Here is a 27,351-nt window from a genome sequence, read left to right as displayed (position 1 = left end):
GATAAAACAGATTTTGATTTTGAAACGCAAGAGACAATAACCTTTTGTTTCTTTTGTTGTATGAAGTAAGGGAATATAGTATAGTTCCTTAGTTAATGCCCTTCACGGCATCAATGATCAGGAGTTTCTGGAATCAGCAGAAGCAGTTCTGCATCATTCATACATTTCTGTCAATGGATGCAGAAGTTAACCTCTTCCTGTTTTTTTATTTGCCATCTGTACTAATCTTTATCCCTTGCATATTTGACTGAGAGCTGTGAATTAACTAACCTCAAGTTTGTCCATGTAACTTTCTTGATTGGTCAACAAGGAATTGAAAACGCAAACTATACAATACCTGATTGCTTCTTGGTCAATTAAGGCTTAGGGGGAGGCAGATGAGATCAATGTTGTTCTTCCAGAGGATTTAATGGAGAATTAAGACATGTCCAACATTCCCCACCATTACAAACTTTAGAGCTTGTGTGGGAGTCTGTGTGTAAATAAAAGAGGGCAATAATAAGCTCCCCGGCCCTTATAATTGCTGTCAATTTAGCTATGAGTAGATGTGAGGGTGAATGGAGCTGCTGTTATCTACATGGGACCAGCCTGTGATAGTAACGCAGAGTCCCAGGGTCCTGGGAGACTAATAACACAGTAGGATTACGGAGCGCTCACTCTGCTTGCACCAAGGACATTTGCCAATAACAACTTTATCTGCCTCCTCCATGCGCCTTGGGTTCTGGCATTTGTAACTGCTGGAAATTAAGAATCGCTTTGTTTTGTCTCCAAGCCGGGGATTGCTGACTGTGGCTGCAATCAAGAAAAAAAGAAAATCTTTCAAAACTCCTTTCTGATAAAACCTTGAGCAATCTCGTCATGTCACTGTCATTTTGCCACGTTCTTATCAGTTGATTAATCAGGCAGAGTTGGCAGCTGAAGACGACCATTTGAGGTTTAAAAGGATTTTCTTTGTTTTATAATAAGGCGGCTGCAATCCTCATCTTTCTCAGGGATGTCATCATAGCACCTCCTGCTAACTTATTAATGGAGGCTGACAAAGGCCTAAAAATCTTGATTTGCATACATTTAGCAAAGCCATTTTAACCTTCATCCCTTAATAATTGTCTCTTTACTATAATCTCTTCAAAATCTGTCATTATGATCCACAGTACATTGAGCATGTGCAGCACGTCGGTCCCAGACCAATTCTTTCAATGAAACAATGAAGTGTATCATATCATATCATATAATATCCTATCATATTGTATCGTATCACATCATAATGTATTGTATCAATGTGGATATTTGTACTGTAGCAATAATTAACAGTTTCTTTCATGCTGAAGTTTATCAATGATTAGCAGATCAACTGTTTATCAGTTTCTACTTTTAATAAAATAATTGGTCAAAATAATCTGTTTTTCCCTCTCGGTACTCTCTATTGGCATATGTGCAATTTCAGGTATAAGAATGAGTACTGATTTGTTGCATGGCATCAGTCTTGTTTGCTACAAATAGAGGTGTGAAAAAATATCGATACAGCAATATATCGCGATACTTTGACCTCCGATAAAATAGCGATATTTCAACTCTTAATATCGATATTTTTGTAAAAAGAAAAATTCATAGTTGGAACTAAAATATGACTTTAATATTTCAAAAACAATTAAGTGGAAAAGTTGTTTTCAATCAAATAGTTTTGACTTAATTTGTCCCTTCAATTTTGAGTAATATTGTGTGATTTACATATACACCATCTCTCTTTTTTCTTAGTTAACTGTGTAGAATATTGCAATATATTACAATATTGTGATATCGTGATACTATCGTATGGTGACCCAAGTATCGTGATGCGTATCGTATCATGAGGTTCTTGCCAATACTCACCCCTAGCTACAAAGTGTATCATTTTAATGAGAAACTGTTTTCATCTGTTATTTTACAGGTTTTATCACTGGGTCTATTTGCTAAGAGATATTGTGACCTCAGAGTGAAAAAAAAAAAAAACCATGTTGATGATTGACACTGAAGGAATCCTCTCCCTAGAAATAGTCTCAGGAACAAACTGAGCTCATGTCTGTGGCAGCTAAACTGTGATGATTGAACAACATGCTTCACCAAATCACAGGAGAAACACTGACTTTTCACTTGGAAACTACTTCATAAAATGGAGCTCTGGTGAATCTTATCTTCTGCTACTGCTGCTCTGTTGTCAACTGTTCATGTTAAAAATAGGGATGGGCATTTCAAGCCAAAATACTATTCGATAATCATTGGCATATTAGAATATCATGCTCTCTAATTATTGGTATCGGCACCGTCCACTGAAAACTTAAGATCAGTCGACCACAAGTGTCCAAACGTTTTTCTTGACTGGAGTGGCCTAACTGGAGCACTGAGTTAAGAATGGGTGGCATGAAGTATGTATGTGCCGACACACACCAAACAAATATATATATATATTTTTTTTTTTAATTTATCTTTTACGGTGGGGGTATAGACTGTATAAATAATGGACGTAGTATCCGTGATGTCACCCATCTATTCCTGAACACTGTTTTGAAGCCAATCATCAGCGGGAGCCATATTGGAAATGCTGAAGTCAACCTAACTTCTGTTGAGCTAGTGTGAGGTAAAGAGGCGGGCTTTGAGCCTCCTCGCCAGCAGCTACAGTGTTCCCACCTGTCAATCAAGTCAGTCATGTCCTTAAATGGGCAAAACACGTAACCTGAATATCTTCTGAACTGTTGCGTTATAGAAATAATCCACCCCCGTACAGTGTGTGCCGATAGAGAAATTAGCTACTCAGACCCAAACCGTTTTTTGTACCAGGCTGTAAACGTGTTTATTAATGCTGCAAAGATCGTCTTTTTCAAATGGGTGTGTATGTGGTTTCCGGTGTTTCTGCAGCCAGCCTCAAACGGACACTCGATGAACTGCAGTTTATAACACTCCCACATGGGCTTCATATTTTGAGACCGGAGGTTGCCGCTTGGGTGGGTGTCACCCTTCACCACCCCTTTGGACACACCCCTGCTTTTCTTAGGTATACAATATTGTGACATGTGTATTTAAAAAAAAAAATATTTGAATACAGTCAATTAATTAGTCCACAAAATCTTCCCTTTAATCAATGATTAAATGGCAGTCCTAGAATTCAACAAAGAAATCTACCACCCTTAAGGTTATATCAGTCACACTTGTGCAGTCTACACTTGAAATCTTTACTTGCAAGAAGCACACTGATACTTTTTTAAACATGGTAATAACTTCTTAGCAAACCAGTGGTACAATTCTTTGCTACTGTTGTAAGGCACATCTGCTTTCCACTTCACACTTCCAATAGGACGCGATACAGAATATGAATAGCATCCTGTTGACAAAGAACCTATGCTATTCTCTTACCTCTGAGGTAAAACATGCAGATGTTCCCCCATTAATTTGTGCCTTTGTGCCATGCTGCATGTTAAGAAAAATGTTGCCCCTCCTCCCTGAAATGAGCCAGATGCTCCTGACATTGCTGCACCGTAGGGAACACCTGACATTAACACAGTGTTCTTCAGGGCGGTGTTTAATATGTATAGGAGCCCTTTTCTCTTTTAGCAGACAGACCCCTCACTGCTGCGCCTCACCGTCTCACTCGCTTGAAGAGATGAATTCAAACACTGACCCCCATCCGGCAGCTCGCATGCACCCGCCCGAGGTGATGAAGTGAAGCACAGACAGAAATGTTTTGAGTTGTTGTCTGTTAGGTTTTAAATTGTATGAACAGGCTCATCTCTCACGTGTCAATTGTCGGTGTGGAGTTCAAACTGTGTTCTCAGCCTTGTTCCTCCCGGGCCTAGCTCAGTTTACTTCTTAATTGCTGCCTAGGGCTCATCTCGTCTAGCTAAGAGATATCAAAAGGGATCTCAAAGGACAGGTCTCAGAGTCTCTTAGTTACCATAGAAACTATGGAGAAATGCAGGTGCTGACTGGTGTTTAACTTAAGTTGTTTTGGTGGCCTTTTTTAGTTTGTTTTTTGAGTATTTTTCATGTAATTCTCACAAACACAGTGAGTTTGAATAACCTGTTTAACCTTAAACAGCCAAATTTATTAAGATGCCATGTGTGAGAGATAGTATTGATTTATTGCGCCTATAGATTCGTCTTTGGGGTTGTAATGTAGGCGAGACATTCAAGTGCTTTTCAATTAAGCGACAACTCTCACAGTTTTCCCAAAAGGCACCTTCCTAATTTGCAGTTAAGTCTGTTTGACATACACAACTGCCAGAAATGATTGTGCCGCTACACTAGATGTGAGCTTCCTGCGTGGTTAGGATTACTTGTCACTGGCTGAATAAGTTCCTTTCAATTATAGTGACATAAACTGTCTCGGAGATGATAAGAACCTGAGTATATGCCACTGAATAAAGTGCTGGAGGTTCACACAGTAATGTATAAACCATTCTTTGTCTCACACTGAACAGGCAGTGTGGGGAGGAATGGAGCTTTTTGTCATGTTTGATATTAAACTTGTGGGTACAGAGCTCATACTAAGGGCATTTATTACTGCAGACCACATCCTGGAGTATATTAATAGCAGCACATTAAAGGGCAGAACGTAAAAATCAAGAATGGGCTTTTATATATCATGTAGAGTACGACAGTGTGTACCTGCTTCAAACAAAACCTGTCACCGGGTCCACTTAATCTAACAGTCACTTTAACCTCCAACCTGCTATCACTATTTAAAAACAGATAGCATGTGTGTTCAGAGGCGCAGAAGAAGATGAGTCAGCAAAGGGGGACAGGGCTGGATGTTAGAGCTGCTATTAAGTGAAAAGCATTGTACACATGTTACATAACATGCATAAAAGGAGACATGAGAGAGACATTGTATGATGGCATGAGATGAAGAAGCGCAGAGATGTGAGACGTGGCTGCCAGTCTTAGAGCTGATGGCAGCCTGAGTACTGGAGCTCAGTGGCTATTTCAGTGCTTGTTCCCATCGGGGATGGGTCTTAGCAACATGCCACAGGACATTATTTCATGCATGGCTGAGCTGCCTTCAAACTAACACAGCCACTTCTTGATTTTGGGGGCTTCTTCTGCACAGCCGAGTTTTCATAGAATATTTTGATATTCTGAAGCTTGATCTGTGTAACCTCAATGGACCTACTCCATGTTTGAACCTGTATGGTTAATTAAAAACACAAACTTTACCAACTCACAATGGGTGTTAGTCATATAGTGTCAATGTAAGCACAGCAACGGAAACTGAATTCTGCACTGGCTGCATATGGAAACAAAGATAATGTAAATTTGCATTTTAAAGGTCCTTTCTTTAAACTGTGAATGCCATTGTAACACTGGGAAACAATAGACCTTTAGGAACAATGGTTTCAGTGCAGTAGCTACACAAAACACAAAGTTAAACCTGTCATTTTGTGCTTGTAATTGGGTGCTGTCATATCCTGCTCTGATTACTCCATATGAGCCTGTCTATAGCATGATGCTGATCTTTGGCCTTTTCCAGAAAACAAGGATATTCTTATTAGACAGAATAATTACAAGTGTTGCAAATTATAGATTCACTGTTATTTATCCTGTGAACCGTGATAATTATGTAATTGTCACAAGGTTCTTTATCTCAACTGCACTCATCAGCTCAAGATGTCAAATGAAAGGCATATAGTGTGAAGATTTCTACCCTTTTCCACCCTTTGGTGCCTATAATTAACAGCCTAAAAATATGCATAGGAAGCTAACTTCATTCATTCTTACTGTCAGGGTTGAACGTGCATCAGTAAGCAGATATAGTGGCTGCTTTGAACCTTTATAAATAAATATAACAATGTTATCCCACACGGGTTTATTGCTGTGTAAGGTTACATATCTAAGGAATTTGTATTGCTGTTTGGGTGCAAAACCAATGAACATAGAAGTAGATAAAAAAGAGAAAAGCTATCAAACAACAATACCTCTACAACCAAGAGACTAATAGAATAAGAAGAATATATAAAACAATATTTTAAAAATGATGTACAAGAGATGTAATGGATGAGTTGTACTATTATGCAGGAATTGCTCAAGGTAGTGCAACAATATGACAGTGTGCAATGTAAACAGACTATGCTCTAGTCTGCTCTGTGTCAGTGTGAGGGATGTACCAAAGTAATTTTCAATTGATAACCAGAAATTCAAATTGTGACAAACCAACTAGTCTAAAGGTAAGAAAACACTCAGAAAACACTCAAACTGAGCACAGTATGTATTTAACATAGCTAGAGTGTGCAGGTAAACGATGTTAAGTATGTCTGCTGAGTGGGGCTAACATTAGCAGAGCTAGCACCACCAGCCCTCAGTTCTCCTTGTAGCTTAACATCAGAGTAGAAATGCACACCAAAGGATTTGTGAAAGTCTCTGACAAGCAAAAAAATGAATGACGTTTAGTGAGTCCTACAGAAAATTTAGATGTATTATATGTGTAATAGCTTTTCTCCTGATTTCATGTCACCAGTAAAACTAGATAATGCTAGTCAGATAAGTCAGAATAAAATAAATGATATACTTCTCATTTCACATATTTTGATCGGATACCATCCATCCATCCATTATCTTGACCGCTTATCCCGTTAGGGGTCACGGGGGGCTGGAGCCTATCCCAGCTGGCTACAGGCGGAAGGCAGGGTACACCCTGGACAGGTCGCCAACCTATCACAGGGCTGATCGGATACCATCAACAGATATTCCTAGATATTCCCTAGCTATAACAGGTCCATTATAGCCAGATAGAGAACATGCTCTATTTCTAAATGTTTAGGAACTTTTACTCCAGCTCATATGATAAACCTCTCACCTGTCTAACACAGAATCACTTTTCTAATATAGCTGCCTCTTAAAAAATGATATATTACTTTTATATTTGTATGCTTCTAAGAGCTAAAAGTTTAAGAAATGAAAACGCTACAGCTGTTGAGATAAGACTTTTACAGATAAGCATGAATGTCTTGCCGAGTTTTTGGAGACGGACCAAGGCTAGCTTAGCTCCAGGTTATTTGACATTAGTTATATGTAAGTGGGTTTCCTAACAGAGTCACACACACTGACGCATATAAATACATCATGAACACAAAGGAAGAAAACCACATAACAAAAATAATCTTGGCAACCCCTCGTGCTCTATTGTGATGCAACGATTTCCCTGCCTGTAGAAGATATAGTGCTTGCTTTAAATGTTAATCAGTGGGCCAACATAATTAGCCGCTGGTCCAGTGTAACACCCCGTGTCAAATGAAGAGCAGGACTTTCTACTGGAGAGTGATTGCACTTGAAAGTCTGGGAGATTACCACACATAAGCATAGCCTCAGACGAAATTTCCCGCTTGGCAAACTTGATATTTGCTATGCAATTGCCTTGAAGGTTTTGAAGATTTAGCAGAGGAAGTTGTGATTGTTGGAGTGAACATCTACTGAGACATTTGTGTGAAACTCCACTCACATACTGTAGCCTTATTTGAATTCATAGTGGACCCTCACGGCAGCGCTATAAGCCTCACAGAGACCCGGGGCAAGCAAGGATTGATGGAGTTTTAAATCTTAATGCCCTTACTTGCTTTGTCATTTAGGAGTGGACACATCAGCAGATAATGATATTAAAATAAAATAAGGCTGTGCCAATTTATGTCCTTGTCGTTTTGCCTCACCAAAGACATTTGTTCAGACCCTTAAGATTTCAAATCTCTGGAGGCCTCGTTGGTGAAATTAATTGTAAAGACTCAGGCCCTCTTCTCTGTTTCATGATAAAGGGAATTAGACTGTCAAACAGCAATATCCATTTGCAGCGTCTCCCTGTATTGATTTTTGAATTTTATTCTGAGACACTGCGACAGACTGAGAAAACCAAACTGTGTGTGAGCGTCATCTGGGATACATTTACCAACTTCTGACATACTTATCTCTGCACAATCCTTACATTTCTCTCAGGGGAAATCAAAGAGAGGCAGAAAGGAATGATAACTCGAATTTATCCAATAACTACATTTTGGTTCCACCACAGAAAAAAGACACTACACTAACAGAAGATGAAGGCATACATCTGTGATGTGAGCCATGAGTTGCATTCAGTGAGTTGACTGTTAGCCGGCCAGAACCTCGTGACCTGGGTCCAAATTGCTGTCTGGCATAAATATTGATCAAAGAGGTAGGCGCTTCCACAGGCTGACAGAGTTTAAAGGCAGGACAGGCCAGACAAAGACAAGTGGACAGCTATGTGGATGAATGTACAAGTGGTCCACAAGAAACACACACACACACACACACACACACACACACACACACACACACACACACACACACACACACAGAAACACACACTGCACCGAGAGTTCAACAAGATAAAAAGCACTTCAATTAGTGCAGGAAATATTGATTGCTATGCTTTTCTTCAATGTGCCTATTGCTAAACAGGACACGCAGAGAACCAGGCAGATATAAAGAAGAAGTTGCGCCATCTTCTATGGCAAGGCATTTGTAGTGTTAATAGTCAACAACCACATGCATGTATTTCAGATATTTCACAAGTTTCATTTTTTGAGTCTGAAACTGCTTTGGAGACCTCCCTTCCCGGGTCCCTGCCTCTTCATCCATCATCACAACACTGCATGATTTACTCCTATGAAAAGCATGCCATGTTCGCAGGCGCCCAGCCCACATTCTGCTCCACATGCATTTTCCGTGACTATTTTAGCAACACAATTATTAATGTGACAGCAGTGTTTACACGTGTCAGCATCAATTATTGACATTGGCAAGCGCTCAGCTATAAATAGTGTTGCTGGAGAGGGTGGGTGCCTTTATCCTCTGACAGCCTTTCCATTGCTCCCATCAACGGTCCCTCTAAGTTTATTCAATACTATAGTAAATGGGCGTACAGACACGGAAGTGTGCTTCTCATCGGCACGATTCAGCTGTCAGGTCAATCTGTGTCTTGTCTTAGATAATGAAGTACATTACTAGATTACTGCAACTGTTGAAAAGGGCAGTTATTGCCATGTCAAGGAGGTTAAAGGCCAACAGAGAGACAGCACCAATAAAAACAGGCAACACTGTCAGGGTAAGTCCATGTGATCCTTCTTGGATCTTTGGCAAATGACAGTGAACTATTCAGCAAGATATGTTCAAGTTCAGTCAGGAATAATGTCTCCAGGCTTAGTAATAATTAAATTAGATTAAATCATACAAATCTAAGTACTTCTTATTAGGGTTGCAAAATTCCGGGAATTTTCAAAGTAGGAAACTTTCCATGGGAATTAACGGGAATGTATGGGAATTAACTGGAATAAACCAGGAAATTACTAAATTGAAGGTTGGCTCTTAATAGGGAACTTAAATATAGTTGGGGAAAATATATTTTAGCATCATACTGACTAAAACAACCAGATTTCATGCAATTACAGTTGAATATCTATGCTATTCCTCAACCACATGCACATAGCACACTGCTTATTGCAGGGCTATTGAGACCATGCCTCCTACATGCACTGTGCATTCCTCCATCACATGCACAGATGAATTCTAGAATCCTGGACCACACTTTTGAGCCCAGAACTCCAGCCTATTGAAGCCACACATTTGAGCCTTTGGACTACAGAAAGTGAAGTAAGTTTTGATGATATTATGTGGTAATATATAACAAATTTGGTTTATGGTAAAAAAAAAATATTTATGCTTGGATATGATACCTTTCCATTTAATCAATTCCCAGTTAAATCCCATAATTCCCATAATTCCCATGGAAAGTTTCCAATTCAGAATATTTCCAAAATTTCCCAGCTTAACTTCCCATGGAAATTTACAGGAAATTTTCCCTACTTCTTATCAAAAATGAGGGATGTCCCGATCCCAATCTCAACTATCGGATCCGATCCGATCCAGACGTTTTTTAATTGATCCGAACACAAGTTGCAGCTGAAGGCGCGAGTGTAATTGAGCATTCTGAGTTCGCTTAAAGCTGGGGTTGGCAGTCTCGGAAAACTAGCATGAATTTGAATGTAGCATGTCCTCATGACTCTGTCTAACCCCTCCCCTCCTCCCTCAGAGCTCCTCCAAAATGAGGGGACAGGCCCGAGGTCGAGCGAGAGGGGCAGTCAGTAGAGTCAGGGGAAGCAGAGGCAGGGGACGGAGACTTGGAGGAGTGCACGCTGGGGAAATGTACCCGCAGGAGGCGGGCAGAACGGCAGGACGGGATTTGAATGGTTTAAAATTTTGGCACCCAAAAAACGGTGATTGGTTGGTGTTTTCCCAGGTTTACTCTGGCTGTAGATAGCAGCTTTTCTTCGCTCTTTTTTAAGAACATATTATGTATTGATTGCCATCAGGACATAAAGGTCATTTAAACCAGTATAACAAAAAGTGTATCTAAATCTGATTATCAACCCCAGCTTTAACTGTTTATATGAGAATATAATAAATCGGACATTGATGTAAAACTTGAGCCATGATTAAAATTTTATTGTAGAACTCACATGTGCATCGCCAGACACATTACAGAAAAAAAGGATATGCTCTGCGCACCCTACGGCAACTCTCCAGGGACATATGGTTCAAAAAGGCGAAAACATAAACCTGCCGTTGCCGTTCTCTGCATGCCACACCGTAGTGGCATGCAACCGGGCGTGTTTCAATCTCGCTGTCATTCCCAATATTTACATTCTCTGTCTCACAGCCGAATGCACACCAGTTTCGTCGGTTTCATAAAGCAGAGCTTGTAAACAGATTATGAGTTTTACAACAATGCAAGCTGGATTAAGTTATATGGAATAAACACTAGACATAATTTAGTTCTTTTTTTAATTACTTATTTTTGCTAAAGGAAAAAAAAACAGTGTGCAGCTCAACTCTCTAAATTCTTGTACAACTATTATCTAGGCAAACAGTATCAGATCAGGACTTGGTATCTTATATACAATATAAAAACATTGGATCGTGATCAGGAGCCGCCGAACGGGACATCCCTATAATATATCTGTATTAGCTCAAAAAGTAGGATCCAAAGTCTAAAATAAGAGTTTTTAAAATCATAAAAGAAGTAATGAAAAAAAACATGAATACTTAAGATATCAAAAGTGTGATATTACTACAGTTATTGTGTGTGAAGTTAGTGGGTATTCAAAGAAAGAAAAAAAAGTACCTTGCTTGATGAAGCATAATTCAAAATGTTAGGAGTCAAACCAGCAACCGCACCAACGAGGACCATACCTTCTGCTCATGGTGTGTGGGCTTTAACCGCCAAGCTAAACTGTCACCCCTGAAGTAACCATTTTAAAAGCCAGATATAGGGTGAGCACAGACCAGCGTTTTCAACAGGTGAATTTTAATAGAGCTTTCTAATGTCAAACTCTGAACGGGTTAGGTCAAATATCCAAGTCACATTAATAAAACACATCTCAGTGAAGAGGGACTTTTGAACCGTCAGTGACAAAGTGACAAGATGGGTTTTAATTTGACAGCTTAAAAGATCATCTTCAAATCTGTGAACTTTGAATTTTAACTTTGCTCTTGTCACATGATTTCAGACAAGAGAGTAAGGAAATTCTGATTCATAAAAAGAAAGAAAGAGCTAACATATTACATGCCCGGTCTCTCTTTTCTTATCTGTTCTCTTTCTCTTAAATCCCTCCTGCCAATTCTTAAAACAAACCACCTCCTCCTTTCTCCTTCCTTTCTCTCTGTCCCTCCTTCACTCATCATATTCTGCTTTTTACTCAGTTCTGCGCCCTTGTTGAGTAAAGTCAGTAAACTCGTAGATCTCTGAAAATCCAAACAGATTAGAGGGTAAGAAGGACCTCAGAGACCTTGACTTTTTATTCTCTATATGGTGATAAATGTCAGCCTGGGTTTTAGTAGCAACACTGATGTGCATTACAAAGAGGCATCAAACGAGACCTGTTGATCACTCAGATTCAAGAAACGATCTGGATCAGAGACAAGGCCATTTTTTTGTACCAAAGCCCAGGAGTTGGTTATAGTATAGGTATCAGGACATACAAGGTTGGCTCAGGCTATCTGTTAATACAGCAGCCTGTTAGGCAGCAGTTTTTCAAGCATGTTAACTACATGCCGAAATACACACCCATTGGTGCTACTGCAGCGCATTGTTTGGGCTGCTGTTGCATAAAAATGGATTTTTGCAAAGATATCTAGTGGCACAAACAGGTTAAAAATAAACTTCAATTATCCTGAGAAGATGAGGATATAATGGATTAAAATAGGTAACAGTGAGGCAGTTCTAAGGCAATAATGGCTGTTCGACTGGAAGCCCCCTAAAGATGCTTCATGTGTCCATTAATTCACTTCTTTTTTTTTTTAAAACAAAGATTTTTCAATGTGAAAATGCAGTGTGTTTTTCTAGTTCTAAATTCTGGGTCCATTTGTTTGAAACGGGGAAGACTTCTATGAATAGCAATGCTCCTGTTTAAAAACTTTACCAAAGTAAAAGCCTCAAAGCTGGCTCAGTCGATAACATGCTGGCATCAGCTCTACCTGCAGCCCCTTCTGACCTACTGTGTTCATTGTAGACTGTCTGCAGGACACTTGTTACCAAGTGCAACACCTTTGTGTTGTGTTTTACTGTTTGGGTCTATCCAACAAGAGAAGCTGATATATAAAAAGGACTTCTGTCTCTACCAGTTAATGAACCACTCTTTTTTCCACAAGTGTTTTCTTGAATGTGTTGACTTGCTGAAGTTATATTTACCTGAAAACTTGAGGCTAGCACTGAATGTACTGGAAACAACATACACACCAATTCAAAAAAGCCGATCTTTACAGCAGAAATAAACATGTTTACAGCCTCATTTCTAGATCGGCACACACTGTACGGGGTGAAGTTTTTTTCATAACGCGGCAATTTCAAAGGTATTAAGATCACGAGTTTTCCATTATGAGAGGCACAGTTGACTTGACTTACAGTCGGGAACACTGTAGCTGTTGGCGTGGAGGCTCAAAGCCTGCCTCTATACCTCACACTAGCTCAACAGCAGTTAGATTGACTTTAGCATTTCCAATATGGCTGCCGCTGCCGATTGGCTTCAAAACAGCGCTTCAGAAACAGATGGGTGACGTCAAAGACATCCATTATTTGTAGAGTCTATGGTTGGTACAATATTTGCCAGGCTAATGATACTCCTGGTATCTTCAGGCCTCTGTCACTTTAACGCCCTTGTGAAGAAGTTATGATTTTTAACAATTTTGGTGATCCTTATAGAGGGTATTCTTATCACTTTGTTTCTTTTCTGTGAACATGTGTAAAAAAAATCCCCAAATATGTTTTATTACAAGCCCTAAATTCCTCACTGAATTTTCAGGGATACTCCTCATACTGGCAGCATTATAAATGATCATAGTTTGAGTGAAAATGAATGGCCCTGATGTTTTTTATTTTCATTTTGGCTATCTCACACACTCCTCAACAGTGATCATAATTCAGAAATTTACTCCAACAACTTTTGGTTTTCAAAAATGATTCCACCTGACTCAGGCCTCTGCCCAAAAAAGTTAACAAGCCCTATCACTTTCTGGTGACTACAATTACGGGGTCTGTACTGGTGAGGATGGATGCAGAATCAGGGGCTGCAGTGACAGGCTATGCTGGGGAGCTGCATGTTGTAATGGTTTACCATTGCTCAGTGTCTGTATGAATGAGAGAGCATGCCATTAACACCACAGGCTGCTCCATGTTGGTGTCTCCAATAATGGGGCCAATCAATAGAAACACAGGACTCAGGAGTGGAGAGCACAAAAACAAGGAATTGAAAGCATTACTGGTTCCCATCTAATGCTTTCGGACCATAAATGGTCTGTATGTTTTCTCATATTAAATGGGTAATAGACCCTTGAGCTCACAAAATAACGCACCAGAGTGATGTAATTGAAGATGTATATCAGCAATCATGAAAAAGAACGACTTTTTGTGATATTGCTGCGAGAAATTCTGCATTGCGGCATTAATATTTTTCAGCAGCTGAACTGTCCTCTATTGAGGGTGCCAAACAGCAGCTGAAATCTGAAAAGATGTGTCCGCGCGGGCTCCTTTCCCATTAGCAAGAGGAAGGGGTTTGGAGGATAGACGTTCGAAACTCTCCACATCCAAGAACAGATCCCAATTATAGATCTGGGCTGTGCCCGTCTCCGTCTACTTTCCCTCAGATCATACTCTGGAGTGCATGCATTGTCTCCCTCAGCAAAACAAACACAAAACACATTCACAGTCTAAACTGCTGGCGGTGAGGACAGCAGCAGCAGCCAGAGAGAGCAAGAGAGAGGGACTATTTGAAATCATGTCAGTATGTTCTAGTTTGAGATAGTTTTTACCCAGAGCTCTCTGGCATCGGAGGGAGAGGCCCACTGTGAGGATGCAGCTTCAAAGTGAATAACTGTGTGAAACTACCATCTGTTTGCACTTACATATGAATACTGCAATTTAAAATAGGCTTATTTTAAGAGTAGGATGTAGTCGGCTTTGATTCGGATAACATGCTTATGATACTTAAAAAATCGGAGTAAATACATATTTTGCCTAAATTCAACCCAAAATTGCAAAATAACACATTCATATTACTGTGTGGCTTTTTCTGTACTTTTTCTCAAGTAAACTCACCAGGCGTCCTTGAAGCCCTGCACTGCTATAGGTCTATGAGTGCTGCGGGAGCTTATTTAATTTGAAACATAGTGCAGGCTGTTGAGATCTCTCTGGTGCAAGGACTTTCGTTCTCACTAGAACATCCTTCCCCTCTCCCCTTGTGATTTCACAATCAATTCCTACACATTGCAAATCTGTGTCACCCCCCACTGGTATAACTGGACACTAAATATCATCCTCAGAGTTGGTCTGTTTACTCATCAGACTACAGCATAGACTCTAAATTCACTTCTGAGTCAAGTGATACTTCATCAAATGATGTTTTCAGACATGCATCACTAACTAATGGTGGCCCCGGAGAACATAAAATTTACAAAAGATGAAACACTTTACAAAGTTGGAGAAAAATTTACATTTTGGAAAACATTTTTACATTTTATAAAACAAAATTACATCAGCAATACATTTTTACTAAGGCCAAAACAAATTTACATTTAAGAAAACAAATTTACAAAAGATGAAACCCTTTTACCATTTCTGAAACAAATCAACATTTCATTTTTACGGAAAGGGAATGTACCAAATACCGGAGGGGATCCGGAAGTGATCGAGTGAGGCGTCATTAAGTTTGTTTTGATGGAGAGAAACCAAACTGAGCGACATGGTTTACATATTAGGACATCCTCCGGTCTCAGAGTGAGGTGTCAGACCTCAGATGAAAAAGCATCATCTCTCCAGAAAAGCTCCATCATATCTCCACAAAACCTTCATTATGTGTCAGAATTCAGATGAAACAGCCTCAGACTACATAGCCTAAAGCCTCGCGTCCACAGGATGCGTGGCGTTACGTTACGGCTGCGCCACTCCGCGCACTGCGCAGACGTTCCCATTCTAGTCAATGCTCTAGGGTCAACAGGGCGCACTGCGGCGCGCTGTGGTGCGTCTCAGCTCCGTCTCTGGAGCGTTGCCCTGCGCCACTCCGCCAGAGATATGCTTCAATCTATTTTCGTCGGAGTCTGCACCCAGCACGCATCAATATACACAGAAAAAACAACCTGGACAGGAAGTCAGGCATGAGGATTGCATGCAGCATCCGCCAATCTCAAAATGAAACATCATACACAGACTCCCGACCGTTTATAGATCGTATAGATCAGAAATACTCATTGATTATGGATGTAAGCTACAAACAGTCACATATGCGTGATCCATGTCAACTACAACAGGACTTTAAGATGACAACTTTGTCAGAAGGTAACAGGACAACAAAATAGAGCAAAATTAATATTATTAAACTCATCTAAACCTGCAAAAACGAAACTTAACAGTTATGCAGCACACTCAGTGATGATTGAAGCACAAAAGTAATGGAATACTCTCCAATTGAGAAGAAATTCAACCACAGAAAGGCTCTGTGACCTGTTGTTTGTATGTGGTTCTCTCTATGCTGGACCCAGCTGGTCCTGCCCGCTCTGAGCTGCGCTACGCTCCCAACACTCGTCCTGGGGACCAGGGCGCAAAGCCGTGTTGCAGCCATGACGCGGCGCACACACATCCTGTGGACTCCCCGGGTCAGGCTAAACGGAGTCAGGCTGAAAGGAGTCAGACTTAATGGTATAAGTATTCCATTGTTTGTAAAATTGTCTCCAACTTTGTAAAAGTTTTTCATCTTTTGTAAATTTGTTTTCTTAAATGTAAATTTGTTTTGGCCTTAGTAAAATTGTTTCATCTTTTGTAAATTAGTTGTGTCCTTCAGGGCCACTGTACTGACTTCTTCATCTATGGGTCTATGAAATGTGAGAAGGTAATGTATAATGTGAAAACATTTAATCTGCACAGTTCAGAGGCTGCAAATATTGCAGTTTTCTGAAACAACAAATGCATTAATTTCAGAATAGTTTTTGTTACATTGCATCTGTACACCGTGCTAACTTTGAAATCTGATCCCATTTAGCCAGTGCAACAACAAGGCCACACTTCAATCTGCAGACAGGGATTGTTGAACCAAGAGCAAGAGTCAAACCATCAGACAATTAAAGGGAATTTATAATATAACCCCGATCAACAGCTAGAATACATGAAATCAAGCGCCAGTATATCACAGAAAGCATAACTCATGTAGCACGTGTCTGCTCACAGCATCTATATTTGAAAACGTCAACACCACAGACAGCAAGAGTATGCAGTAAGGCAAACCATAGCATTTTCACAGCGTAGCAATAGCATTTTTAAGATAAATATTAACTCACGGTTGAAGTTATCGATGATTCTGCGTGCTTTCCTCCCAGGATAACATCCTCCCGCTTGCAAACATTTCTCTCAAAGGCCAGTTAACCTTTTTCCTGCAGCAATATGGCTCCTTCATGTTCAGTCACAGTCTTCTGATGTCCTCTCATTATTATGCAGTATCTTCCTCCACCCTGTATTTCAAAAAGTCTCTATCCATGTGGATGCTCCCACAACTGTACGCCTTATAACCCCCATATAAAGGGACTGGGTATAAATAAACTAGTTTGGTTGTCGGTCTGAGGATGTGGCCTGTGGCGACCTGAAGTCCCAGGGGAGAAAACAGCCTGGAGGTGTGGTGCACTGAGGTTTCTGCACCTGACCCGAGCTATCTGCTAAGGTGCTGGCTATGTCGTAGCTGCTCGCCACGCCAACACGTGAATCATGTTAACTCATGAGCAGCGTGGCTCCGACTCATCTGTGCCATAAGTACATTTTAACGCGGGATAACTTTTTTAACATGTAAACCAAAATTAATCTCGTTGTATGTTCATGCCACATTGACTGCAATGTGGGAACATGCCACCTGGCCGTCACACTCTGGCCTATCAGCATTGTATTCAACAAATGCAGCGTTTAGGTTTTACGGAAGAGGATTAGGGCCACTGAAAAAAAACTGAGGTTACATTTTTTAAATTATTATTATTCCGTGATTTGAGTCAGAATTCTGAGAGCAGAACTCTGAGATTAAAGTCAGAATTTTGAGAATTCTGAGAATAAGGTCAGAATTCTGAGAATAAAGTCAGAATTCTGCGTAAAAAGTCAGCATTCTAAGATTAAAGTAATAATTCTGAGAAAAAGTCAGAACTGTGAGATTAAAGTCAGAATTTTAAAAATTCTGAGAATAAGGTCAGAATTCTGAGAATAAAGTCAGAATTTTGAGATTAAAGTCAGGATTCTGAGATGAAAGTCAGAATTGTGAGGTTAAAGTCAGAATTGTAAAAACAAAAATTCAGAATCCTGAGATTAAAGTCAGAATTCGGAATAAAAAATTAGAATTATGAGATGAAAGTCTGAATTCTGAGATTAAGGTCAGAATTCTGAATAAAAAGTAAGAATTCTGAGATTAAAGTCAGGATTCTGAGATTAATCAGAATCTCTAATCCTCTTCCATAAGGTCTCTACCTGTTTTTACATAACATTTTCAAACCTCATTCACTGTTATGCTAAACAGAATGTAACAGTATAGGACACCTGAGAGATGCTAGGTAAAATTACTGTAACTTATAGTTCTAATTATATAATAACCATATCCGTTTCCATCCCATATTTCCACTTGTTTAAACAGTCTAAATATTTCAAGCACTTAGCCCTCATTTGATATTAATAAAACAAAAGATGGACAAGTTGCATAATTTATTAGGCATATATATAATAGCAGTTTACTGCACATAGCCTATACATTATTTACTATTTCACCCATTTTAGCATGATGTGTTTGGATTTGATAATTGCATTTAATAATTCACATCCTCTAGAAAATGTTTCTCTCTTTTTTTGGATGTATTTTTTTATTGTGTGTTTATTCATTACTCATCTACCTACTTGCTTTCCACAATACTCGCTTGCCTTTTTTGCAAGCCTTGTTTATTATCTGTGACGGTGGTATGAGTGAAGAAATTAAACTGAAGCACAGAAAAAAAAATTTTATTGGAAATTGTTAATGAGATTTTGCTTTGAGGGCCAGTTCTCAAAAACTATATCAAAATTAAAATGTTCGCTTGTAGGAGCACTTGAGTTGAGCACTTGTTTGGAACACTCCAACCCTCTAAATGCTAAAAGTTGCAGTATCAAGGGCTACTGTGCACTAGCTGAACATGAGAGGTTAAAAGTACAGGTACATTAAGAACTAATATATCAACAGAAAAAAACAACAACAAAGAAATTACACTACAAAAAAATGATGCATTTTTCTTTACAAAAGAACTTAAGTGATCACATCAGTCATGTCACCTAAATATGAATATTTAGGTAGGAGTTTGTGGAACACCAAGGTGACCTTTCCAGAGGGATTATTCTATTTATCACTTGTTTGCTCAATGAAACCTCCAACTTTACACAAACAAAACTTTCAGATATACAAATGACACATGCACACATGTATCCAAAATAAATGGACAAAATCAATTACTAATCCAATTCAAATATTAAACATCCATCTTATACAGTTCACAGTACATTAGCAAAGTTGCCCGGGAGCAACAAAAACACCTCACAAATACTGAATGACTTTGAGACTTGAAGTGTCAAGTGAACAATATTATTAGATACAGCACTTTATTTCATGGGGTAAAGCGAAGATCAAATGAACTGTGCAGTTTGTCTCTCAGAATTAATAGGCATTACATTGAGGCTCTCCCAAGTGATGCCAGCAGCTCAGAGCCCCTGCAACACCTCTCCTATGACTAATCGGTCTTTTCTAGTGGCAACAGCCTTAAGACTCATGCATGCATTGGCAATTCATGGCAACACTACAGAAAATGACAAGATAAGGCGACATTGTGAATACAGTAGAATGTGCTGGAAGCTAAGACATTTGTTGGGTGAAGAAGAAAAATGAACTCACTTGAAAATAAAACAGAAATACAATAAAGTTTTTCAGGATAATATTCACTTTTGTCCTTGAACTGCCACGGAGATTCGGCCCCTTTATTTTGTGAAGCGAGAGAAACACATTATTATTTTGCAGAAGAAGAATAGCAGTGATATACAGTGTCATGTACGAACAACCTCAATGCAATTTACTGGAAAATACTCATAAGCAGTAAATCTATCAATAGTGCAGAAACGGGGTGCAGAGGGGGAAACTGCAAATAAAATGTGGCCGTACTGGAAACCTCAGGAAAGCAGTGGATGAATGGTTGAATTGAGTTATTTGCATAACATTGTTGTATTTACAAAGAACTGTCAGACAGCAAAATTATTGAATACTGTAAATACCCTTTTCTTTGGAGGCTTACAGTATGCAATTTCTTTTAAAGTTGCAGCCACTGGGAGGCGTTGTTTCACATTGCTGACACACACTTTTAACAGCGGTGGGAACAGTCAACAGGATGGCGTTTTCCTCTGAGTGATTAAAAAAAAGGGTAAAGAATAAGAGACAACTTTATGATTGGGTAAAAAGACAGAAATGTCATTTTTTTTAGCTAACCAGCCTTTGTTCTAGGAAATTCAGAAACATTTGCAACCAGCTAGCTTAACTTCTGTTTTCTGTCGCTTTCTATGTTCAGGTCAGTTCGAGTCCTTGTGGCGCTGAGCAGGGTGGTGGATGCTATACAGAAGAGCAAAGAGCAAGCACCAGGTTGAAAGTAAGAATTCTCACTCTGTTACTGTGCTTGATGTTTTCTGATGGTTGAATGATCCGATTAGCTCCGTGGTTTACTAAATGTCAAGCAATTGGAGGTGTCTCTTTATCATCAAGCTCAAAGGTACCTGCAGGTTTCAGCTGATGCCTTTGAGGGTTAATTGGTGTGGTATACCTTGGTGTAGTTATTAATGAGAATTTGCTGTAGTTATTTATGTTAAACTGGTATGCTAGTTAATGCTAGTTAATCATAAGCTAAAGTTAAAGCTGCTTCTAAATGGTAGTCACCAATTACTGTATATTACTACTAAAGGTTTTAAACTTCCCCTCTCACTTCTCCTTCCGTGCTAGTAATTCTGTTGATCGGATCAGAGTCATTGATCATAATGTTTTGATTATCATATCTGCCTTCCCATCGATCTGTCTCTGTGCATAGCATGTGGTCTGCTCTTTCATTTAACCATTTATTAAAAGGATGAGGGATCTGTCTGTTCTTTGTATTCGAGACCAGTTGCCCAATGGTCCATAATAAGGTCCTGTTATTTCCCCTTTTCCTGCTCTTTCTTTGACCCTTTGTTTGTGATCTATAAATGCATTATTTCATATGGAAATTACCTTGTCTTTACTTTAGCAACGCTTTTCTTTTCTCTCTCCCAGCACTATATCCAATGTGCTGTCTTTGTACTCACTGTATGACCACCGGGTCACTAAAGGGAGCTGAACTTTATGGTCCTCTAGCTCTGGAAAATGTATGTTCAGAGTACTTCTTTGATGTATAGATGAAAATCTGTCGATCCATGTGATGGACAGATATAGATTAAGATTAATAATAGATTAAGTCTGCAGAATCTATAAACATGATTCCTCAGAGCTCACATCAAAATCAAGATCGTAAGAACTTGGATATGTGAACCAGATTTATCCTGGTCTGTATCAGATATTTCTGGGTTTTTTTTTTAGCAACTACAACTATTGCTTCTATTATTTAATATTTTTTTTGTTCTGTGCATGCTTCTCAACACATACCTAGAGTGGGAAAATATGCACTACAAGGAGAAAAGGGGGACAAATGGATAAGAGGCATCACTCTTTCTCAAATATGAAGCATGTCATGTCAAATACTGAAATTGTCTAATGCCTGCAACCTCACCATGTTTTGATTACTGTGCAGACACAATCAAGTTGCAGAGCAGTGCTTGGCTCCAAAATAATAAACACAATCAAATTCTCAGGCCTTTGAGGCAACCACATCAATTCCCATTGGTGATCAATTAGCTTTTATAACACAACTTTGAGGAATTTATTTTCCAGAAGAATCAACTCTGTCCTCTGAGGAAGAGATTCAAATTATAACTACTGTATGACAATTATTTTTACCGAAGCATAATTGTATCTAGATGTCTTTATCAGCAAAAGAGATAAGAGAGAGGGAATTAAGACAGAGGAGATGTGTTGTGGAAAAGGACCAAGCTGTGGAAACCTGAGCAGCTGCTCTTAACCTCAAGGACTGTGATATTGACCCCTAGGCAAACGAAAGAGACCACAAGAACTACTCTATGGATCACAGGGGCTCTACAATGTCCCTGTGGCTAACTGGTCCAGACAACAGGACACAGTGATCTGTGTCAGCAACCATAGTCAGTGTACAGACCTGAAACAAGTCTGCCCAACCAATGGCTGACTTGCTACCTACCTACCTGCCTGCACAGCTGCTCACACTGGTTGTTGGGCCATCTTCCAATTTCTTAAAAGCTAGTTGCACAAGAAAGGAGTTGGATATGATTCACTGTAATCCTCTTTTCAAGGCTTGCTTATTTTGAGATGGATTGGTCATACTTAGAGATGAGGTTGTTGGAGTGTTTTCGGGGTTGTCTTTGGTGTGTTTTTTTTAGTTGGACAATTTCAGAATCTACTTGGAGTGTAGTCCTTTTTTTTTCTTTTTTTTTTATACTTTATTTTTGTAAACAGGCATAGGTAGACAACACAGCTCAGTGAAACAGACACAGTAGGTCATCTATACATCCATGTGTTATAATAGTGGAAATACAGTCAGTTCATCCAGTCATGGCTTATTAATCCTTCAATGCTATGTACACAGTCCATTTTTCCCAGTAATGCAAACATTTTTCTGTTCTTAGGTTTAGTGAGTAAGTAATTCTCTCCATATTTTCAATAGTAGACACAATGTCTATCCACTCAGTCACTGTTGGGGGATTGGGTTGCAACCATTTTCTTGAGCAGTCCCCCCCCCCCCGCATGGAGTCAACCTCAGTATGGCCATGTTTTCTCTTGTGAGCAAATTAGGTTTTATTTAGACCTTTTCCGTGTATTTCTGTCTATTACACCTCTATTAAACATCTAATAAGGTCAAATCTGACAAGAAGCGGAAAACATGCTGTTTAGATTGCTCTATTTTGACTTGAGACTTCCAGTGATACAGATGGAAGTAGAGTTTATAGAGAAAGCCAACACAATGACAGCAGTGGAGACACTAAAGCTTCTTTCCTCTAAATCTAAAGTACTTAAAGCACCGAAAGTGATCATGTGACGAAATAAACAAGCACTGTCTTCGGTGGAGTTGTTCTATTATTAGTTCAGGCAGCTAACAACTCACTCCTGTTATTGTACTTACAGTAAAAGGCTCTGACGTGTTCCAGTTGGACCGTATTGTTTGCTGCTCCAGCCCCTCATCTCTAATTATAAAATGCCAAACTTCATCTGTCTGGTTCTCTTTCTGGTGGGTCGACAGCAAGGCTCTTCATGCTTCGCAGCACTTCACCCTCTCAAGCTATTTCCCCCATAGCCTAACCCAATATTGACTGGAATAGGAAATTCCAAAGCTGCTGTAAACATACAAACGTCTGACAAGCCCACTTCCAATTTCTCAGATACAGGCCTGGGACTTATTATGGAAAAACAAACTGCAATCTTGGCGTGCATTAACAAGAAAAAAAGACTTTCCTTCCAGTCCTGTAAACCAAAAAAGGGAATATTTTATAAGGAGAGCTGTATCAAAATATCTGGTTGATTTGTGTTTTCTCAACACAACACCATTTAACAGGTTAACACACAGCCTCTGCGGGGAGTTTGCTGAAAATGATGGTAATAATTGGCATTTAAGGAGCCAGTGTTTACCTTTTAGGATTATCTCAGCTGGGGTCAGCCCCATACCTCGCTACAACTTGAGTGATTTTGCCCCCTCTGTGCTAGCAGGCCTTGAAGAGGTCAGAAAACCATGTCAATGTGTCCCTCAGCTTAATTCTATTACGCACAGGTTCAAGCTCCAAATTAAAATGCAAATTACCTCCATAATAAAAGTGAGCGAGAGTACAGGCAGAGATAAGGTACATCCTTCCCTTTCATTGGCAGCGCTTGTGAAGTACAAACCTCCTTTTAATGTAAAACTTAATTTAATTCTGAAGAACAAAGTGTCTCAGAACACATTGTCTCATAACAGGTTCTGTCCGACTTGTGTCATGTTTGAAACAAAAGCGAATGATGGCTTCAAAGTGTGGGTTGAGTCTCTTTTTTTGACTGGATAACACAGGCAGTTTCTAGGCATTTGCATTTATTTAAATATTACCCACTACATTTGTACTGGATCATAGGGAATTTTGAAAACATGAAACAAAATATGACTCTTAATATCATGCAAAATCATTAAAATATGACCTTAAACTGCCAAGGGTAAGCAGATAAACCTGAATTTGCTTTATTCTGACATGACAGCATGAATAATTAGGTACAATGGGATCCATTCTGCTAATTTAACAACAAGTCAGCCGATAAAAACATCCAAACTTCACTCTGGAGGTACAATTAGTCTATTTTTGAATTTAGATTGTGTTTAATTGTGAAATATGAGCAGTTTTCCTCTTTATTGTTTCGCCTCTTTGCTTCCCTGCAGCCGTCTCAGTGAGAGCCCTGTACCTTTTGGACACATGTTACCTAGTATATGAGGTGAATGTCAGCATCAAGGAGATAACAGCTTGACGTCTCGCCGGTCTGTTATCACCACGCAATGCTCCAGAGCGGCACAGCTGCAGGAGCACAAGTCTTATCACTCCCAGAGTTCGGGTGAGGGAGGGAGTGGTGGATGAGACTGAAAAACCAACAAGCATGAGCCCTTCAGGCTCCCCCCTAACGCCGCCCTCTGACTCCCCCCTGCTCAGATAGGCCCTGCTAATGTTCTGAAGGTTCGACCTTTGCTTTTCTATAAGGAAAAGAAACTGGAATAAACAGTGTCATAATCCGAGCTCTTTAGTCATCCAAGGACGATTAGTATGGTGCCCTACGACACAGAAGGTGACGCAGACTCTCTGATGACTCACTGCATACAAATTAAGGCTTTCGCTTTGCTAAGTACACACACTGTACACCTCAATTATAGGTCACCTCAAATCTCTGGGCTGTAAGTAAAGTAGTTAAAAACAGCAAAACATGACCAGCATAAACAGAGAAGAAACCAGTGCATGATACAGGGAGAGATTCCTGAGTCATTTTCAGGATGTGATTTTATTAAGTGTTCTCAAAGATAGTATCACCTTGGTTATCTTACAGCAGAAAAACAAGATAAATACGCATGTAGTTCACAGTCAAGGTAGAGTTGTTAAACAATTCAGTGAAGGTGCACTGAAACAAGTGGGGCATTTAAAGTGAATATATTTTGTTTTATAAATGAACATCTGCTAAATGCCCCCGGGCTGTTCTTCACCTTTCTCGTTGATACATTACTTTAGCTCAGCGGTAAACAATACATAATAGATAACTCTTGTTCTCTGAAGTGTTCTGGCCTATATCAAGGCCATGTGTACTTGCATCTGTTGCAAGTCACAGGCTATGTGAACTGACAGTAAACCAAGGCAAGCAAGTGTTTCTGTATATATTTGGCCCTGCAGTGCCTCCTTTGTTTCCAGCTAAGGCTGTGAGTAATGTAAACCAAGGTATCTGAAACCCCCACAGCGTCATTTTAAGCACTGTGAAATGGAAAATGGTAAGTGCAAACAGAGTGAGTTAGTGTGAGTTTGTATATATTTGTATATATGTATGTATGTATATATATATATATATATATATATATATATATATATATATATATATATATATATATATATATGTATATATATATATATTAAGCTTTGTAAAGCACTTTAATTGAAAGTGCTCTACAAATAGAATTATTATTATTATTATTATTATTATTATTATTATTATTATTATTATTATTATTATTTTATTCCCATAGATCTGTTTATTAACGTAGGGTTCTAAATATGTTCAACAAAATGATCCAAACTAATCTGTACAACTCATATAAAGTATGTCACTATTAAGACTCCAAAATGCTGGTCTTGTCCTTGAGCTTCAAAATGATCTACTTATGAATCAGTGCAATAAGTGAGTTTTATTATTATAGTCAGTCGTTTTATTATAAGGTTCGAATAATAAAATAAGTTTATAGAGTTTGTTTTCATTTTCAAAGGACAAACATCCACTTTATCCAAACACATTATTTTCTTACTATTAGTCAATTATTCCACTGTGTTGGGGTCATGAGTTTCAAAGCATAAAATAATTGGACCGATCTGAATGAGCTCTTTTTTATTTTTTCTGAATGGAATCAGGCTCTCTGCTGTGGTGCTAACCTTACCACCACATGACCTTCTGTTCAGTCTCTAACATCCATTATGAAAGGCTTGGGGAAGTGCTTACTCATAGGGTTCTGGTGTTACATAAGTGGCTGTGCAGACATTGAGGGCGCGCCAAAAATTAATCGGCACGATTAATTACAAGAGCCATATGGTCAGCAGTGTCTCACTGCCATTTCCAGTTAGACTGCTTGGGAGGTGCTGGGAGGCCTGCTGACATTTGCACAAAGTCCCTGCATCCAACATCCGTGTTCAGCCACAGTCACACAGCCACTCTCTCTCTTACTCTATCTCTCTAACTCTCTCTCTCTCCCTCTCACACACACACACGCATGCACGCATGCACGCACGCACGCACGCACGCACGCACGCACGCACGCACACACACACACACACACACACACATAAACAGATGTAATCTTGTGTAAGATTGGTCATATACACTTTATTTTGTTGCATCATCACTATATACCTTGGTACCTGGTTGATCATTTTCTGTTAATATTTCCCTCCACATACGCATTCATCATGAGGTCATAAAAGTACGGGATGTTTATACAATATTTAAAAGATTGCTGAGCACCCAAAAAGAGACAAGTCATTAGAGACCCGACTTCATAGGGAGTCACAGGTTTTATCCTCCCCTGCATCTCGCCCCTGTGTTTGAGTTTCCATTGGAAAAATGGAAATTGAAGTTAATAACACCAGAGGAGATTCAAGAGCTTACTTAATCAAACTGACAGGTGCCCGTTCAGCGTTAAAAGACGACAAAGCAGAGTATGGCTCCAACACACTCTGCAGAAATTAGATGGATATTGTCCTACCTGCCACGGGCTGTGTGAGTCATGGTAGACACTAGTTATATGGTGAGTGTACCGTGTATACACGGGGTGTATTAATCATGCATGCATTCCCATAGGGAGTAGATGGAGTTTGCAGCTGAACTCTGTATCTTCCTGCTGATAAACACTTTGCTTTGCCAGAGGTGCTGCAACATGTAGGAAACTCAAAATAATCATATAAGCAGTGTACTTGTTCAAGAGGCATCAAACATGCATTTGCAAACATGCATTTGAATGTGCTGTACTGTTGCATAACAAAAAGGATACAGTATGCCCTCACTGCATCCAGTTGTTGACAATGTGAATGACCCATAAAGTATATTTTATTAATGATGGCGTGACATTGTGGAGTGGGTCTAGCAGGCAAGAGTGACACTGAAACATGATTTTATTGCATGATATAGACATAGCCCTCTTTTACATTGCTCCTTTATGCTAAAGCCTCTGAGTCATTTATGGATGGACCACACATTCCACGTGGAGAGCTAAAGCAGGCAGAATGCAATCTGCAATCTGCAGTAATGGCATCCCAGCTCCCATCAGTGGTAAGCTGACAACGATACAATGAACAATGATCTAGGATATCAGATATCTGCACATTTCAATGAGAGCAATGCATCTGCTCCATGCTGTGCAGCAAAAGCCAGGATTTCCTCGCCTCCTGAA

The 27,351-nt window shown here is 39.4% G+C and overlaps 1 protein-coding gene across 1 annotated transcript in view; it reads right to left on the bottom strand.

The window, feature by feature from the left end:
- nlgn3a (neuroligin 3a) overlaps nucleotides 1-17,422 on the bottom strand; it is a 274,566-nt gene extending 257,144 nt beyond the window's left edge. Inside the window, exon 1 of the mRNA XM_034689946.1 lies at nucleotides 16,855-17,422. The gene's annotated coding sequence lies outside the window, so the exon portion shown is untranslated. The remainder of the gene's footprint in view (nucleotides 1-16,854) is intronic.
- Between the last annotated feature and the right edge of the window lie 9,929 nt (nucleotides 17,423-27,351).

The sequence above is a fragment of the Notolabrus celidotus genome, chromosome 8 (assembly GCF_009762535.1).
Source record: "Notolabrus celidotus isolate fNotCel1 chromosome 8, fNotCel1.pri, whole genome shotgun sequence".
NCBI classification, from domain to species: Eukaryota; Metazoa; Chordata; class Actinopteri; order Labriformes; family Labridae; genus Notolabrus; species Notolabrus celidotus.
This window is presented reverse-complemented; position numbering and strand designations above follow the sequence as displayed.